We start from the raw sequence: 19,927 nt of genomic DNA, 5'->3' as shown, positions 1-19,927 counted from the left end.
GGTCCTTAAATCACTAATATTAGGCAAAAAAAGGCAAAAATAAAAAGACTTGATCTTGTTTAAACATTATAATAACACTTTAATACATCATATGAGAGTCCCCATTCATTAGACACATGATCCAAAGAGTTTTTGGAGACCTAATGGTACTTAAATCACTAATATTAGTCTAAAAAGTCAAAAATAAATAAAATAAGATAAATAAAAAAGATTTGATGCTATTTAAACATTATAATAACACTTTAATACATAATACGAGAGTCCCCATCCATTAGACACATGATCCAAAGATTTTAAACATAAGTAATGGTAATCATATCACTGCTATCCAATTGGTCTGACAATAAGTTATTGTTCTCAAAGCATAGCATTGTTCTAAGGACACCATTACTTGTGATTAAACTCTTTGGATCATGTGTTTAATGGACGGGGACTCTCATATGATGCATTAAAGTGTTATTATAATGTTTCAATAGTATCAAGTCTTTTTATTTATTTTATTTATTTTTGGCTTTTTTAGACTAATATTAGTGATTTAAGGACCATTAGGTGCCCTAAAACTTTTTGGATCGTGTGTCTAATGGATGGGGACTATCATATGATGTATTAAAGTTTTATTATAATGTTAAATAGGATCAAGTCTTTTTATTTTATTTTATTTATTTTTGGTTTTTAAAACTAATATTAGTGATTTAAGGACCATTAGGTGTCCTAAAACTCTTTGGATCATGTGTCTAATGGATGGAGACTCTCATATGATTATTAAAGTATTATTATAATGTTTAAATAGTATCAAGTCTTTTTTATTTTTTTTATTTTATTTACTTTTAGCTTTTAGGCTAATATTAGTGATTGAAGGACCATTAGGTGTCCTAAAACTCTTTAGATCATGTGTCTAATGGATGGGGACTTATATATGATGTATTAAAGTGTTAGTATAATGTTTAAATAGGATCAAGTCTTTTTATTTTATTTTTTTTGGCCTTTTTAGACAAATACTGGCCTTAGTCTATATCTATATATACCATGTGGATGATTGTTGACCATGCGTGAAGTCAAGCCTAAATGATGACTGTTAGCTATTGACGACCGTCAGTTTAAGATTTGTGCAATTTGGTATTTGGGGTTTAGAGTTTAATTTGTTTTTAAATTATATTTTTGTCCGTTAGAGTAGTCCAAATTTAGTAGGCTTCTCATTCCAAAAGTCGACTTTATTTCTCAAGTTTAGCATCGACCAATGTCGTCTATAATATTCTTGGGCTTTGAGTTATTATAGATTAATGTAGTTTATTACTAGTTGGTTTATAATTGTCCAAGCATATAATATTTGTGCATTCCACCTTATAATATTTGTTATTGCTTTTGTTCGGTTTAAAATAGAACAGGGTCTTTATTGCAGCTTGCTTCAACAAAACCTTTAAATACTCCTTGTTCTCGAATGTTTGGCCGCGGTAGAAACCGGTTCCATGATTGAATTTGTGGTTGCTTTGTGAACCACTTGGCTGCTCATCACCCTCATCGCCTTCATCACACTCTTCATCATCACTATCAAGATTATCCGTATCCATTAAATGATCACCCATGTCCTCATGTTGTATTAAATTGTCATCGGCTGGCAGCTATGGTGGGGGTGGGGGTGGTGCAGCTGAAGTAGAAGCTTTTTGGGAACTCTTAATGTCACGACCCAACCCCGTAGGCCGTGACTAGTGTCCGTGCTGGACACCCAAACGTACCCAATAATCCAAACCAGCAGACTAGCAGATTATATAAATATAAAAGTCAGTCGACATTACTAGTGTCATAGAGGAACATATATAACACATGGAAGCCGATAAGGCTATCACAAATCATAGCAACCCAAAACATATACAGAACCCACATGTATGTCTACAGACCTCTACAGAACATAACAGAAACATAAGACAGGACAGGGCCCCGTCGTACCCATGAATAGCGCACATATATCCAACAGCAGCAGACTGTACCAGAGTATAGGCTCTGGACAAAAGAGCGCTCCAGAATAGCAGAATAGGTGTCCTAGGCAGGTGGGTCAGCAAATCTGTAGTCTGTACCTGCGCGGCATGAAAACGCAGCCCCCGAAGAAAGGGGGTCAGTACGAAATATGTACTGAGTATGTAAAGCATGGAACGTAGTAAACAAAGTCATAATCGGAACATGAGGTACAGAAAAATGAACGGAATATCCAGATTAGCAAAATGCTGATCATAAAGCATAAATAGTACTTACAGGAAACGTATGTCATACCTGGTCCCATTACGGAACAAAATCATAACCGGAACAGAACGTACAGAAATGTGAGTGAGATGTCCAGAGTATCAAATGCATATTTTCAAAACATGAAGAGTATGTACAAAAACATATGCCATATCATATCCGGCCCCTGCCAAGGGACTCGGCAGACAGAACGTGGTCACCCCCCGACACTGGTGCCACAACACATAAGGATCAGAAAAGGGGAATAACCTCGTAACATAGCATATCATATCAGATGGCCATATCAGATCATATCAGAACAAGCGTACATGGCACAGCATACTCCACAAACCCATGTACGCGTATACCTGCCCCCTCACATCGAGGCACGGCGAACAATGCAAAGGATCACGCTTGACAACATATCCTGGCCCGGGCTCAGTGGGGGAAACATTGAGGCATCCACGAATGGAGTAGTGAGAAACTAAATGCACTAAAAATACCATAAATATATTTCCAGAGACTCAATGAGGCATATCGAATGTCAAATCAAATCAATGAAATCGGACGGAAACATAGTAAGTAAATTTAGATGTCATAACGGGTTACGGAGGCATAATCTATCCGAGATCGTTTTCAAGATTCAAAACAATTTATAAGACTTAATGAAATATTTAAAATAGTTTTTATTTAGTAGATAAAGGAGTAGTTAGAGTATCTCTAACGAAAACGCTCGAAGACAAGTCATAGACACATAAAGGGTAAAATTGGAAATAGTGGGCCCACCTCGGAACCAATGAAGCGGTGGGCTCAAATTACGTATTTTTAAGCTTATGGGGTCACCTACAAAGGTTCTAGGACATTCCATAACTTCCTAAGCAATTTGGGAAAAAATTTCATAATTTTTCATCAAAGCATACTTAAGGAATTCAATTCTATTGAATGAAAAAGAGACGATTTCAAACGCGGATTCCGATGGACAGAATATTCCCCGAGGCGTAAATCCAAGCCTAGTACATCTAGGACATGCCAAGAGAAGAATCGGGATAGCTTTACATACCTTTCTTGCCCTTTACGCTTGCCAAAACTCAAATCCCGTTTCGTCCAAAACCTACAAATGGTCACATTTACCAATTTACTATTCATAAGACTTAAAATTTCAACCTTAACCAATTCTTGTCTATAAAAATTTGAGCAGCATCTCCCCTATATATATATCATCCCCGAGGTTAAAACTCGGCTAAAACAACAACAACCATACCAACAACAATATATACAACATCAATAATCGACTAGGAACGCATTCTAGCGTAAATAGTCTTATTTTCCAAATAATGCGACAATTCCAAATCCAACTTTGCACTTACAACCCGATATCAATATTTTCATATTCACATACTAATATAAGACCATTCAAACATAAACCAAAAGTATTCCAAGCTATATATTCAATATTCAACAATTCCATCAACTTCCATATTCAATCCAAAATTCTTATATATGCAACAAAACCATTCCAACACATTTTCTACTTACTAATTCATCTCCAACAACAATCTACCACACGGCCAACATGGCTTCTTTCCAATTTCATCCAATTTTCATTCAACTTCCATTTCCAATACAAATTCCACAATAACCACAACTAGTATGCAACTTAAAATTCAACTCATATATGTATACAACATATATACACCCATGGCTACATATATAATATATATACATACCCACTTTGCAAACTTTCATATTTCCATAAATTCTACTCATTTCTACATACTACAACACAAACAAACCTTCATAACATAAGAAAAAGGAATTGATTCTTACCTTGTTTTTATGAAAGTAGCAAATCCTTCAACATCTTATTGTTCCCATGCTCCTCTAACTCCAAACAAAATTATATTCGTGATTATGCGTTGCCCGGACTTCGATTAGTACTTCGTAGCTTGAAATTTCACTCACAATCCTCACTTTTATGTGAGATTTAGGCCCCTTTTTGTTGCTGAATTTTCTGGAAAATTTGAGAAGTTTTTAGATGATAAAAATGGGGTTTTGCCCCTTTTTATAAGGGCTGAAACGGCGTCACTGTAGCTACAGTACTGTAGCAGTGCTGTAGCGTACTGTAGCAGTGCTGTTTCTGCGCGACAGTTCAGTTTGTAGCGTCTATAATTCTCTACTCCGACGTCCTATCGATGAGTGGTTTGTTGAATCATAAACTAGACTTGGCGAACTTCATTTTAGGCTTTTGAAACGCCTTAAAACTCCAAATATGCATAGAGATATACCCCTCCAAAGTTGACTAAAAATTTGTCCAGCATTTCTCAAATTTTCGTCGAACTTATTTTCTTCAACTTGCTCGATCTCGAAATATTCCGAAACCCTCCATACATGATATTTATCACTTATTATACATGATAATGACCATATTCTTGTGTTTTAAAATACTCTTTCCCGATGACGACTTACAAGATCATAATCATCCATTATTTAAACAATATACTTAATAATGTCTCATTCCTCATACTCCAAAGTTGTTTTAACTAGTCGTAACTCGACATTCTTACATTCAAATTTAACAGTGTTTCTTCGAAGTACGGGGTGTAACATTCTCCCCCCCTTTAAAAACATTCGTCCTCGAATGTTGAGGTAGAGTTCTCCCCGAGGTAGATATCAATGTTTTTTTCCCGTATTTATCAGTATTTACTTTACTTACTTTCAGTATTGCTTGCCCGGTAAAACTGAACTTATCCAAACTATGCAATCCATTCTTCTTCTTTTGTAGCCAAGATTTACGCCTGTACTCAAGGTCATCCCTTTTTCTTGTTATTTGTCTGTCCACTAACTCTCCATGCTTTATCGCTTCAGTCGTCTCTTTAGTCTGTCGTCTCTTCAGTCTTCGTCGTTATATCCTTGTATGCCCCTTTCATTTCGTGCTTACCACACACCCTTATCCAATTTTGATCTCATTCTTTCATTCGTCTCTTGTGGCTGAATCTTTGGGATTTCATACATATTTCCCAGGGGGGTCACCCATCCTCCCACCTTAGCACGCTTAACCTCGAAAACTTCAATACATTTAGGTGCGTTAAGGCCGGTATAATCACGTCAACTGCCCCGCGCGACCTTGGTCACGTAATTTAAGGAAAATTGGGGTCTTAACAACTTTCAAAACGCCCTCGTAGGGGGTCCCACCCAGACTTAGAGGGGATTCTTTTACTTTTCTAACTATATAGTTATCGTATCGCCCCTGTAAATCCTCAATATTCACCTCCATGTGTGTATATATGTAATTTTAGACAGCTCACGAGTTTAAGTTTTTATTCCACAGATCCCATCTCCAATCAGTCGATGAAAACTGATATAATGTTACTGTGAGGCATCTTCCGACTACCAGCAAAAGAAAACTAGAATCCGACGAACTTCGCGGAATCTGTTAGTACTTAATTCACATAATTACCTCCATATTTGTATATATATATATTTGAGTCGTAAGCGGACCACTCAATCCTCAACTGCCTGTCATACACTTTGTATTCTTCCAATTAGAGGAAACTTAACCGTTGGGCATCTTTGCCCTTCCACATATTTTTGCCCCTCAACCTAGGCTGTTCTAAAGCAAAATGGGGTTGGAACATATTTCCGGTCCGTTTAAATAAATTGAGAATTTGCTACTCATATATGATTTCTCGAGATAAAATTTTTCCAAATAGGGATAATGCTTCTTACAAATGACATGGAGGGTATCTCTTAAACTTTAATCCAACATAATAGATTTACCCTACGGTATCGATCTTCAAGACACGTTAAGAATTTATATCTCATTTTCCTCTCCGTATTTCTAGAAAAAATTGGGCAGAGGTTCCTCTGTATTTCTTACTATCCCAAAACCTGTACACAGGAAATACCAACCATGCCTCACAGGGCCAACACATATACGTATATACATATCGTATCATATCGCCTCATAGCCACACGGGGCTAATAATTTCAAATAAAAGTATAAAGATGCTGAGGCTTACCTCACATGCCCAACTCAAACTGCACCTACTACACTTTCCTGCTTATTTTTTTTTCTTTTCAATCTTCAGCTTCATGTTTCAATCGTATTTCAAACACCTTACCCAGCATAAATCTTTCATACCATTACTTACCTGTGTACTGTGTAGCTTCCAATATCATCAGTCGCTGTCTTACGTCGATACCGTTCTCCAGCTGCAATCAAGGGTTAGTAAAAAAAAAGGGGTTCATTTCCTATAGCTGGCTCTATCGCACGATCTAAGATTCAAAGAAAAGTAACACCCTAAATGTCCTGTAGCCTCCTGTTTATAGATGTGGTGCACAACACACCGATAAACAAGACTCTACTAGACACGGTCTATAGACATTCCGAGGACGAACTGCTCTGATACCACTTTTGTCACGACCCAACCCCGTAGGCCGTGACTAGTGTCCGTGCTGGACACCCAAACGTACCCAATAATTCAAACCAGCAGACTAGCAGATTATATAAATATAAAAGTCAGTCGACATTACTAGTGTCATAGAGGAACATATATAACACATGGAAGCCGATAAGGCTATCACAAATCATAGCAACCCAAAACATATACAGAACCCACATGTATGTCTACAGACCTCTACAGAACATAACAGAAACATAAGACAGGACAGGGCCCCGTCGTACCCATGAATAGCGCACATATATCCAACAGCAGCAGACTGTACCAGAGTATAGGCTCTGGACAAAAGAGCGCTCCAGAATAGCAGAATAGGTGTCCTAGGCAGGTGGGTCAGCAAATCTGTAGTCTGTACCTGCGCGGCATGAAAACGCAGCCCCCGAAGAAAGGGGGTCAGTACGAAATATGTACTGAGTATGTAAAGCATGGAACGTAGTAAACAAAGTCATAATCGGAACATGAGGTACAGAAAAATGAACGGAATATCCAGATTAGCAAAATGCTGATCATAAAGCATAAATAGTACTTACAGGAAACGTATGTCATACCTGGTCCCATTACGGAACAAAATCATAACCGGAACAGAACGTACAGAAATGTGAGTGAGATGTCCAGAGTATCAAATGCATATTTTCAAAACATGAAGAGTATGTACAAAAACATATGCCATATCATATCCGGCCCCTGCCAAGGGACTCGGCAGACAGAACGTGGTCACCCCCCGACACTGGTGCCACAACACATAAGGATCAGAAAAGGGGAATAACCCCGTAACATAGCATATCATATCAGATGGCCATATCAGATCATATTAGAACAAGCGTACATGGCACAGCATACTCCACAAACCCATGTACGCGTATACCTGCCCCCTCACATCGAGGCACGGCGAACAATGCAAAGGATCACGCTTGACAACATATCCTGGCCCGGGCTCAGTGGGGGAAACATTGAGGCATCCACGAACGGAGTAGTGAGAAACTAAATGCACTAAAAATACCATAAATATAATTCCAGAGACTCAATGAGGCATATCGAATGTCAAATCAAATCAATGAAATCGGACATATTCTTGTGTTTTAAAATACTCTTTCCCGATGACGACTTACAAGATCATAATCATCCATTATTTAAATAATATACTTAATAATGTCTCATTCCTCATACTCCAAAGTTGTTTTAACTAGTCGTAACTCGACATTCTTACATTCAAATTTAACAGTGTTTCTTCGAAGTACGGGGTGTAACACTTAACAACATTTAAAACAGGCCTAGAACCATCAGGAGCACTATCAAGCATGTACAATCCCACCTGCCTATCATTCGTATGAAAGAAGGATGTATTTTCCCCTCACGGGAAGAGCATTAATCATATAACTAATGCGCAAGTCATTGGGGTCACAATTTAGCTCCCCGCTTTCTATTACGCTCATAACCAGGTCGTTGAACATACCATTGCGATGGACGGCAATCGGAACTATCACCTTGCTATAAGAAATCCAATTCCAACATTTTGGGGGTCTCCTCCCATTTACCCATGTAATCACAACCTACTATAATATATTCTGCAATCGACGTCATAATAATTCTATAATAGACTATGCCTATGGTCTATGACTCGTCGATGACTGGTCGATAACTGTAGTCTATGATTGGTGACGAACAACACCAGATTCAGAACGAAAAGGAGCAGGGGTAAAGCTCTTACCAGTTACAACAATGGCGGATTGAATACAAAAGAGAATCTGTATTCCCAAAACGAACTCCGATGTCGGAATGAGGCCGAAGGTTTTGCCAAAAAACTGAGCTTTTACAACAATTAGAATGACCCTTTTCATTGATTTGTGCGAGTTTTTAGTTAAAATGGTTGAAATAGAGAAGCTTTTCAGTCATTAGGGATTGATTTTCTGACGAAATGCCAAAATTTTGGCCGGAAACGCGATCTGGAATAGGGAGATTTTGGAGGGAAATATTTAGTTTTTTTTTTTGGGTAATTAAAATGTTGGGGGTTGGGGGCCAAAGTGTAGTTTAAAAACTTTGGGGCTGGAATTTGACACAGCAATTTTCTGACGTGCGTACGTCATAAATGGTGTCTAAAGCACCAATTTCTGAACACTTATGGCCTTTTGCCTAAATAAGTTTCCAAAATGACTTTTTGGCCAAGTGCCCCAACTTAGTGCAATAAATAGAAATTGAGCAAAAATTCGCGAAGATTTCCCTTCATTATAGTTTTGAAAACGACAAACATCAAAAAGCAAACTCTTTAACTAAAGAGTTTAAGTTTTATAAATCTTTTTTAAGAAGATAATCATGGTTTTATAGCTACAATTTAGGGGGGGGGGGGGGGGGAGTAAAGACCAATAGAGTGCTAGTTGTACTCTACTAAAACAGTTCTTTCCTGTTCTGAGATAAATCGTATTAATTTCTTTTGCTAACGTAAATCAAATTATAATGTTCTCCAATGTTTTTTTTTTTTCGAACTAAATCATCATAATCAGTTTAAGTGATCAAACAAGGAAGAAGGATTGTTAATTTTTTTTAAAAAAAAATAAAAATTAAACAATTCCTCAACGCCTCAAATATGTTAATTAATTAAGAAGAGTTTATTTTGGACTGTTACTAATCTGTTTTACTATAACTTGTTGGAGAGAAACCCTCTCATACCTCCACTTTTGAAGATTTAGACAACATTGAGATAAAGAATCTAAGAGCGATAGAGAATCTAGGTAGTTCTATGATGAGCTTTGGAAATATCGGATCTGTGTTGAGAACAAAAGAAAAGCTTGGGCTCGGATCTGTGTTGAGAACAAAAGAAGAGCTTGGGCTAATTGGGAACAAACGTTTGGGCTCAAAAGAAGAAAATACATGGGCAATTCGCCCATTTTTTGGGGTGGTATTTAAATTTTGCCCCTCATATTTGTGGTCTTTAAATTTTGCCCTTCGGATAAAACTCATAGGTTCTAAGTTCGAACCCCCGCTCAGTCAAAAATTTAAAAAAAAATTGCAAAGCAAAGTTTAAATTTCGCTATGCCCCCTCCGGCAGACTTTTAGTCATGTTTAACTAAAAGTCTGCCGGAGGGGGCAGACTTTGCCTTGAAGCATATATATGTATTTTTTTTTAACTTTTCAAGGTAAACTTTTAGTAATGCCTTAACTAAAAGTGTGCCCCATAAAATATAACTAAAAGTATGCCCCATAAGGCGTAAGTTTTCCTTAAGGCACAACTAAAAGCTTGCCTTATAAGGCAAAGTTTAAATTTTGCTATGCCCCCTCCGGCAGACTTTTAGATGTGTTTAACTAGAAGTTTGCCGGAGGGGGCAGACTTTTAGTTGTGTTTAACTAGAAGTTTGCCGAAGGGGGCAGACTTTTAGTTGTGTTTAACTAAAAGTCTGTCGGAGGGGGCAGACTTTGCCTTGAAGCATATATATATATATATATATTTATATTTATATTTTTTACTTTTCAAGGTAAACTTTTAGTTATGCCTTAACTAAAAAGTGTGCCCCAAAGACATAACTAAAAGTATGCCCATAAGGCGGAACTTTTTCTTAAGGCATAACTTAAACTTTGCCTTATAAGGCAAAGTCAATGCCTTAAGAAAAGTTCTTGCCTTATGGGGCATAATTTTGTTATGCCTTAACTAAAATTCCGCCCCATAAGGCATAACTAAACTATGTTTTAGGAAAAATTCTGCCTTATGGCGCAGACTTTTAGTTATGCCGGATCCGGCATAACTTTAGTTTTTCCTTAAAGGTTGTATGCTGGATCCGGCATACACTCCCCCAGTCCTGCCTTACGAAATTATTTTTTTATTTTATGCCTGAGCGGGAGTTCGAACCCAGAACTTCATGTAATCGCTCACCTTTCCAAGCAAAGGGCAAAACTTAAAGACCACAAATATGAGGGACAAAATTTAAAGACCACAAATTTGAAGGGCAAAATTTAAAGACCACCCCAAAAGAAGGGCAATCCGCGCAAAAAAATGAAAATACATCAGCACACATACGAGGCCCAAATATCAACACACGTACAAGGCCCAAATATTAGAAGAATGAAAATGCACAGATATGCAAATGTAGAGAATCCTATGTAGGAATAATTATAAAATGTACAGGTGTAGAAAAGAACAAAAAATAATTATAGCATAGCTGTAAGTTAGTTTCTAAGTATTTTTATTTGCATCTACATACATAGTCCCTAGTTCAGATAGTATAAATACATGTACATGATGATTTGATCAATACAAGGTAAATTTCACAAAGTCCTCGTCTCCAATTTCTTTCATAACTATAGACTGTTACCTCAAATTACCTTTTTAAACAAAAGATAAACTCAATTAAACATTCAGCGACTATTGAGTGTCCCAACTCTCCCAAGGTAGAATTTAAGCTGTTTACGTAAGTCGTAAGTGATTGTGTTGGATAATGAAAGCCACTGCATGAACTCTTTACTGTTTTCCCAAAAAAGAGCTTTATATATTCTAATCCATTGCTCAAACTCTCTGTATTACCAACTGCAGCCTCTTTGTCAAGGTCAGCAAAACTTTGTTTTCCTCCCTTTCCTCTTTTCTTTTTTGTCTATCGAATAAGAAGTTTTTTTTTTCTTGATACGAATTTGGCCTATTACATTAGTGTATTAAACATGATGTGGGTAATTCCTTCTGCTGCGGTTCTAGTTTAAACTGAATTTATAGTTTTGGATTTAAGTCGTTGTGCATATATGCACGCAAGCTGACCTGAACATAACACTTACAGAGTAAAAGAAGCAAGCATAAATGTTTGCGTCAATATCTCTTGCATGCACAAAGCACAATATATATAGGGAAAAAAAGAATTTCTTGCGCGAGTGTTGTGGTTGACTATGTTATAAGTAGAAACTAAATTCTACCTTATTTGGACTGATGTTGAACAAATCATATGTATCTAGCGTCAGTAGCGGAGTCAGGATTTCCGCCGAGAGGATTCAAAATATAAAAAGTAAACATACGAAGAAGTCTAAGGGGGTTCATCATCTACTGTATATGCATAAAAAATAATTTTAACCTTATAAAAACAGTATTTTTTTTCCGCCGAAGGGGTTCGAATGAACACCCTCGGCTATATGTGGCTCCGCCACTGTCTAGCGGTAAGTTTTATGCTTTACTTCATGAACTCATGGTTCTTTTCGCTGATGTTTTGCTAAATTAGCGTACGAATCTAGTTTAGATTCTGTGGGCTTGAGACTTGGGGGTAAAATATTACTATAGCTTGATTACTACTTGGCTTATTCAGTATGCGTTGATTATAATCTAATTCTCTTTAATTTAAAGGCCAAATAAGCTGATTTCTTAGGTTTATCATCCACATCTAAGTAGGCGTTTGGACATTAATCGAGTGACATTTGAAATAAACTAGTATTTGAAGTTAAGTTCAAAAGGATATTTGGAAATTGAGGTTACGTTTGGTCATGCATTTTACTTGAAAGAATGTTGAAGTTTTGTGAGATTTTTATTTTTATTTTTGCTCGAAGCATTGAAAAATTGACACAATGTATCCATACAGGTCTTCGAAAAAGAAAAAAACTTGAAGCAAAGCAAAAAATAAATATTGTCCAAACCAAACAAAGTGAGAAGTTCTTTTAGCTGTTAGTTTTACCTGTTACTATTGTTGCAGTAAGAGTTCAATTGGAGTCTGTTCCAGTAGCTTCTGAACACTATATATGCATTTTTTACAACCATTGGCAGTGGCGTTGAGTTTTGATCTGTGACTTCTGTGTGTAAAATTATGAGGTCTTAACTCCAGAGTTTCATATCTTATGTTGCTGATCTACTTTAAATATTGAATAGAATTACAGAGCCTGCCTCTGATTTGATAGTTTTGAACTTGTAAAACGCCAACAATACGTAGAAACTATATACGTTGATTATCACTTGGAAGGGTTAAATTGCTTAGTTCTCATTCTTGAATGTTCAGTTCTCACTTCTATTATCCAGACACATTAGTTTTATTGTATTTCTCTTAATGTTGTCTTTCGTCAACTGCATTTTTTACTTTGCTGTGTCATCCTTAACTCTGTTCCTGTTCTGTTGAAGATAATTTGATTTCAATAAGGTAAAATGGGTGGAATTTCAGTTGCTGATGATTGGGAAGTTACTACAAACGAAGGTCGGACACTAGTTCTTCTGGGGAGGACAGGTAATGGTAAAAGTGCTACTGGGAATAGCAGTCTAGGAAGGAAGGCTTTCCGGTCAAAGTCTAGGTCTTCCGGTGTAACAAGTTCTTGCGAACTTCAGAGTACTCAATTGGAAGATGGACTTCCGATTGATGTCATTGATACGCCACGTATAGCCAAATAATTTCGAAACTTTAATGAGCTTGATTAGCATTTTCAGCTACTTCTAACCACTAAGAATTCCAAGAAGGATCTTCCCTTCATTCTTAATCAATGGAAAGCTTAAGTTTTCTGTACTAATGTGTTTGCCTCTAAGCAAACTGAACCCACGGAACTCCCATCCTTTGGTTGTGAGCCCCGCCTATATGATTGGTTGCATAAAGCATTTGTGTATAATATGTATTAATACCATATACCTATGCACTTAATGTGATGTTCTTTAAACTCTTACACAAAAGTTGCATCCGTTCTGTTTTTATGAATCATAAGTGGCAGATTGTTGTGTTGCTTCAATCAACAACAACATACCCAGTGGGGTCTGGGTGGGTGGGGTGTACGCAGACCTTGCCCCTACCTTTGTGGGATAGAGTGGCTGTTTCTGATAGTCCCTTGGCTCAAGAATGTCGTTTTCCGGAACAGTTTAAAAAAATGCAAGAATAAAAAAGTTATGATGAAAATACTAAAGAAACAAAAGTACTAACAGCAAAAATAAAAGAGATAACCAAAGTAAACGAAACAACAAAAGTAATAAAATTGAAGAATAAGATAATGCCTAGTAATACGGATACCGGTAAGCGAGCAGATAATGGTAAGGGAGCAGCTTGATGATATGTTTCTGCAAGCCTTTCATAAAATTTACCTTGTAAAAATCTCATAATTTAAACTGCTTCTTTTAAGCCTTTACTAGTTTTTGGAGCTAATTGTTTTCCCTTCTCAAGATGTTGATTTCTATTTAACCTGTATTTTAGTGTCCTATTCTAAACCGGCTAATTTAGAGTAGCTGGTAATCTTCGATGCATCAAACTTGCCGTTGTTGCATTATGATATTGAAAGAGTCTAAAGACCTGAATAAGTTTCTGTTGTAGAGAAAAAATTAAATTGCTGCATCTTACTTCAGTTTGTGGTGCATTCTTCATATAATCTGTGAAGTTACTGATAGCTATGATTGTGTGAATGGCAGGCTTATTTGATTTTTCTTCGGAGCCAGAAGTTGTTGTTAAAGAAATAGTTAAGTGCATTGAGTTGGCCAAGGATGGCATCCATGCTGTTCTTTTAGTTTTCTCGGTACGAAATCACTTTTCAAGAGAAGAACAAGCTTCTGTCCAGAGCTTTCTGGATTTCTTTGGGAACAAAATGGGTGAATACATGATTGTGGTCTTCACTGGAGGAGACAAGCTTGAAGATGGTAACGAGACTTTGGAGGATTACTTGGGTCAGGCCTGCCCTGAACCTTTAATGGTAATATACTTTTTGCCGAAATCTAATGTGCGATATATGCTCTATAGACTTCGGAATTAGCATTCCAGTTTTGAATGGTTCTTTTTAAGATGTTTCTTTGTTATTATCAAACTTTGGTTTTCTTGATCTTTAAAACGTACTTATGCTTGAGAATAATTCACCTTCGCTTGTTATGCCTCTCGTTATCATACAGTGTCTATGCATAAGGTTGAAGATAGCTATTGCTTAATCTGTTTTTACTCTCTTATGCTAGGTCATTCGCCTAAAGCTTGTTCCAAAAAATTCTGTTACCATTGCAGGACACTCTTTAAGTTATGTGATAATAGACAAGTGGTTTTTGACAATAAGACTAAAGATCCCCAGAAGAAAGCTGACCAGTTGTGAGAACTTATGTCACTCGTGAATCTGGTATTGGAAAAGAATGCTGGACAGCCATACACCAATGAATTTTTCAAAGAATTTAAGGTATGTGTCATTATATGTAAGACTTTGTTGGATTATTTTCAACATTGTCTTTGGGACTTGTCAGTGAAGGGAGTAGTAGTGTTTGTTTTTTATGCCACTTTTATTGAACATGAAAGCTCATAACCAGGCATTGGAGGGTAATTTCTTGGTTGATGATTCTGTGGATAAGATCAGTGAGTTGCAGGGGCCAATGTCAATGTCTTACAAAGATCAGCTTAGGCGACTTAATTTAGCGGTATGTGTCCTTATTAAATAACTTTTGCTTCTTTTACTAGTTGATCAGTTTGTCCATTGTAGTCATTTCTTGAGCTAGTGTCTTCATAGTCAAACGACACATGACATGGCTAGTATTTCTAGCCTATTGAGCCTGTCACTAGTCTCAAAATTCTTTAGAGCTAGTCAACAATATATTTTGTAGTTGAAAATTTTATTAAAGAAGTTGTTGATGTTGTTTCTGCCTGCTGCCTTTTAAGACCAAGCTTAGTAGAGAACAAAATTTTGCTATGAATGGACCAAAAGAAAAAGATTTTGCTATAAGCATTTGCAGGGTGCTGCCATTTCTCAATCCTTACTTTCATGTGTCTGGATTTGCCATAGTGTGTCATTTGCTTGTAACATTTAGGAATAGCCTCTTTCAAGTAGAATATTCCTTGCACTATCTGTGTGTCATTTGGTTGTAACTCTCTCCCTTGGGAACATACTAAAAGAATTGGTCTAGAATTTGCTCGAGTGTTTTTGCACCACCGCTGCTAAATTGTCATATCATATGGTACATTAGTTGTGGAAAACTTTTCAAACAGTGACAATGATTGTAGCTATTCTTTTCCAACAATCTCACCTAAATCTGAGGGAAAAATACATCAAAGTCTTATGTTTTACGTACTTTATCTTTTAGCTACAGATAATGGCTTTGATCCTGTATTTGCATATTTAACAGGTAGAATTTAAGCTAAAGGACGTCACACGTAGGCTTCTAGAACAATTGACAATGGAGCGTGCTGCAAGGTTAGCAGCAGAACAAAAAGCAAAAGCAGATCAAGCTAAATCACAGGATGAGATGCGTCAGTTGAGAGAACACTTGGAAAGAGCCGAAAGAGCGGCTGATGAATTCAAAGGGCAAATGAACCGGAATTGGTGGTCAGATTTAATGGATCAGCTGTGCGCCTTTTGGAATAAACTCACCTCACATTGAGTTTATGTTTGCACTTGCTGTCTTATGTGAAATGGAGGATCTTTCGGAGGTTAAAATGTGGTAGCCTCGGTGTTTTTGTTTGTTGCTACTTCTCATGTGCTGTGTGGAGGGGTTGAAATTTCTGTCAATGCCTATTTCTGTGGACTTTTTTACTTCTTTGCAAATGTGTTGGTTAAAGGTTTGAGCGAACGTACTTAATATTTCAGCTTTTTGTCTTCTCTATTCTTGAACATCTCATAGCATATATGCGCAGAATCTATATGATATGAAATGCATTTGTTTAGATGCACAAATACAGGGGTGAACTGGTGCACTTTGCCAATTTCTTCATGATTTTGGAACTGTGCGTTTGGTTTTGTTTCAGCATTATTTTGTTCATAGGAGTATAAGATAAAGTTACGGAGTTCTTGTACAAGGGATAAGTCTACTGATTTGGTCTAACAATCTTGAGAGGCACCTCCCAACTCATGTATGTCCAGAGAGGACTTGTTGCGGACTATTTGATGCTTTGAGAGAAAATAATTGGGTTGAAGCCTCTTCAATCCTAAAAAATATGCACTTAGGGGTGGCAAAATTAGCCTATGAAAGTATGATCTGCTCCTATGTCGCTGACGCTGACACTCTTCAAAATTGTCGTTGGGTCCGTGTTGGATCTGACACTGATGTGGCACCATTTTTATTCCGCTCTAGTTTCGGTTGGTTAATGCTTCGCCCAAGTTCAGCTTGGTGATTTACAAGAATGGCCTTGGGGGTGGGTGCAGGGGCGAATTTAGGCATAAAAAATGGGTCACGTGAACACATGGTCATCCGACTAAACTCGGTATATTATATACATAATTCTTAAAATATGTCTAATATTAACCGAAGGAACACATGGTCAAACTAGACTGAGTAGAACACTGGTTAAGCGTTAGGTTTAATCCCTTAAGGTCATGGGATTGAACCCAACTAAATACACTTCCTTTTATTTTATTTTTAATTTTATTTAAAATGGTGAACTCATTCCTTTTATTTTATTTTTAATTTTATTTAAAATGGTGAATTCATCCTCTTAAAATTTTGAATTCGCCTCTGGGTGAGTGATTTTGAACTTTTGACTTTGCTTACCCAATGGCAGAACTTCAAGTTTTGACTTTTGATCTAGAAGGTTTATCTTTGGAGAGAGCGTGAGTGAAAAGTTCAAAATCCCCCTTGAGAAAGGTCATTGGGTATAACTTCCTGTGGGCCACGTATATAGTCTCAATTGACCCTTGAGAAATTAAGGCCAGAAATTAATGACTATAGGAGTAGCATAAAGATTCGGAAGACAAAGCTTGGACTAAGGTCCCTTGGGCACACCAATATTCTATAATTGACATAAAATTCTGAATATATATCGTGAAAATACAAGGGCTACAATTCAGGCCAAGCAACACATGAAGCTTAAGTCAGGGATTGTTCCCAAATTAAAACTATGATTTGGACTGCTTCACATGCTTTTGCCTATTTTAGTATTTTACTCTGCTTTTGTTCCATCATTATCCGTCTTTGCTTTGTCTGTACTTTCTTTGATACAGCTGCTACAATTCCTATCTTTATTATACTTTCATGTTCACATTCATTTTTCTTGTCATGGGGACCAAAGTTCCTTTCTTTTCACGGACAAGATTGATGGCTTTTTTTTTCTTCTGTTGTTGCTTTCTTTAGTTTTCATATTGGTAGCTTCTAAACAATGTCAACATAAAACAATTTATCCGATTACCTAAAATATACTATACATGTAACTATTTATAATAATTGAAATGATTAATCTGAAAATAATTTAATAAACCCAATGCCATGAGCCAAACTGATTTAGCTGGTAAAAAAATTCAGAAATTTTCAATACCATTCATGTATTTAAGTTAAATCCTAGGATGTTATGTGAGAGTTTAAAGCCAAATAACTCCGTCGTTTATTTTGTTGGCTAATTTCGTCTATAAGACATGATGCTGACAAAGTTCTCCAAGTCTTGATGAGCGTTTTCGGTCTTTTATGGACTCAGATTGAAAGATGTAATACTATATGTCTATTTGATTCTTCTATGAATAATTTTCTAATTTAAGTTTTATTTGTAATTATATAAAAGCTGCAATATTCTAAAAAAAAAAAATTGACAATACAAGCTCATCATAGCTTATACCATAATTTTAGGCCCGTTTTGTCTTGAAAGTTGAAGTGATTTATTTAGTAGTATTTCGCAATTTTCTTAATTACATTTACATTCGGATGGTTCAACATCAACCATGACTTTTCTCACGAAATAACCTTTTTTTTTTTGTTTTTTTCATACGGGCACTTAGATATTAAATATGTGTTTTTTTTTTTTTTTTGAGAAGTTATAAACTGGTAGGGATCATGGATTCTTCTTCTTTTCACCGGTTCTTCGACTTTTTAATTTCTACATTATATGTATAAATTTTATACTATTTAACATGACATGCATATTAATGAGAGCATAAATTATAGGTACGGCCTAAAAGATTGTACTGAGTTCAAATCAAATTATATGGAAAAATTTAAAAGAAGTTGACCCATAACGTGCTATAGGTTTTTAAAAATACATCAAAAGTTAAAAAGAGAATTTGTTATTATGAGCTCGTGGACATCATTGATGAAATAGAATGTCTACTTGTTCTTTTTTTGGCACAAATTCCTCGGGAAAAAGGAAGGCAAACCATAATAATTTGTGCCATCTTCAAGTTAAGCATGGTTTTCATCATTGTTAATTTGCATTAATCATATCTGTGATATGACACGAGGCTTAGCTTTCAGGGAAAATCATTTTTGTTAATACTTTTTCTCTTTTCTCATAAAATAACCACAAACATATGCATGTGCTGTAGAAGGATAACCATAATTAGATAATTACATTAAATAAAATCACACAAAAGTATTCCTTTATAAAATATTTTTAGTTCTTAGTATGAGCACTAGTTGTTTTGCAAGTTTACATAGTATTTGCAAGAAGAATACATAAAACCTAATGAGTGAGAGGTTTCAGCTTTTCGTTTATAACTATTGTAATTCTTACTCAATATTTGCTAGCTCCTAGTACAACAACATACCCAGTTAGATCCCACAAAGTGAGGTCTGGAGAGGGTAAAGTGTACGCAGACCTTACCCCACCTTGAAAGGTAGGGAGACTGTTTCCGAAAGATCCTCGGCTCAAAAGAAAGCAAGGAAAACAAGGGAAACAAGGGAAAAGAGTCAGATACGGACAAGCAAATCAAAACCATGTGAAAATGAGAAATAGCAAGAGCAACGAAGTCACGATAAAATAACAAAGATAGACAAGACCAACACATAGAAGCAGGATAAAAATACTCCTAATACGAGAAAGGAAACCTCGCGGCCCCCCACTAGCCCTCTACCCTGATACTCGACCTGCACCCCCTCCTATCACCGGTCATGTCCTCGGTAAGCTGGAGTAACGCCATGTCCTGCCGAATCACCTCTCCCCAGGCCTTCTTTGGCCTACCCCTCCCTCTCTTCAGGCCCACCACAACCATCCTCTCACACCTCCTCACTAGCGCATCAGCGCATCTCCGCTGCACTTGGCCGAACCACCTCAACCTCCCTTCCCGCATCTTATCCACCACAGGGGCCACACCCACCTTATCCCGAATCACTTCATTCTGAATCCTATCTCTCCTGGTATGCCCGCACATCCATCTCAGCATCCGCATCTCAGCTACCTTCATCTTCTGGACATGCGCGTTCTTAACTGGCCAGCATTCCGTCCCATACAACATAGCCGGTCTAACCACCGCTTTGTAAAACTTTCCCTTTAGAATAGGCGGCACCTTCTTATCACACAACACCCCCAATGCGAGCTTCCATTTCATCCATCCCGCTCCAATACGATGTGTGACATTGTCGTCAATCTCGCCAGTCCCTTGTGTTATACCCCATTTTAAACGGGTCAAAGCGGAGCACAACATATTGGTGATTCCTAATTATTTAACTTAAG

The 19,927-nt window shown here is 36.9% G+C and overlaps 1 long non-coding RNA gene and 1 pseudogene across 1 annotated transcript; one reads left to right on the top strand and one right to left on the bottom strand.

Annotated features, from left to right (window-relative positions):
• Window positions 1-1,737: 1,737 nt before the first annotated feature.
• LOC132616656 (uncharacterized) lies at window positions 1,738-4,418 on the bottom strand. Its single transcript, XR_009573326.1, has 3 exons — window positions 4,042-4,418; window positions 3,275-3,325; window positions 1,738-2,072 (listed from the first exon to the last, which is right to left on the bottom strand). It is a non-coding gene; the product is annotated as an uncharacterized LOC132616656 (long non-coding RNA).
• An 8,337-nt stretch (window positions 4,419-12,755) lies between these two features.
• Window positions 12,756-16,300, top strand: LOC132616588 (immune-associated nucleotide-binding protein 9-like; annotated as a pseudogene).
• The last annotated feature ends 3,627 nt before the right edge of the window (window positions 16,301-19,927 follow it).

Source organism: Lycium barbarum, chromosome 1 (assembly GCF_019175385.1).
Source record: "Lycium barbarum isolate Lr01 chromosome 1, ASM1917538v2, whole genome shotgun sequence".
Classification (NCBI taxonomy): Eukaryota; Viridiplantae; Streptophyta; class Magnoliopsida; order Solanales; family Solanaceae; genus Lycium; species Lycium barbarum.
This window is presented reverse-complemented; position numbering and strand designations above follow the sequence as displayed.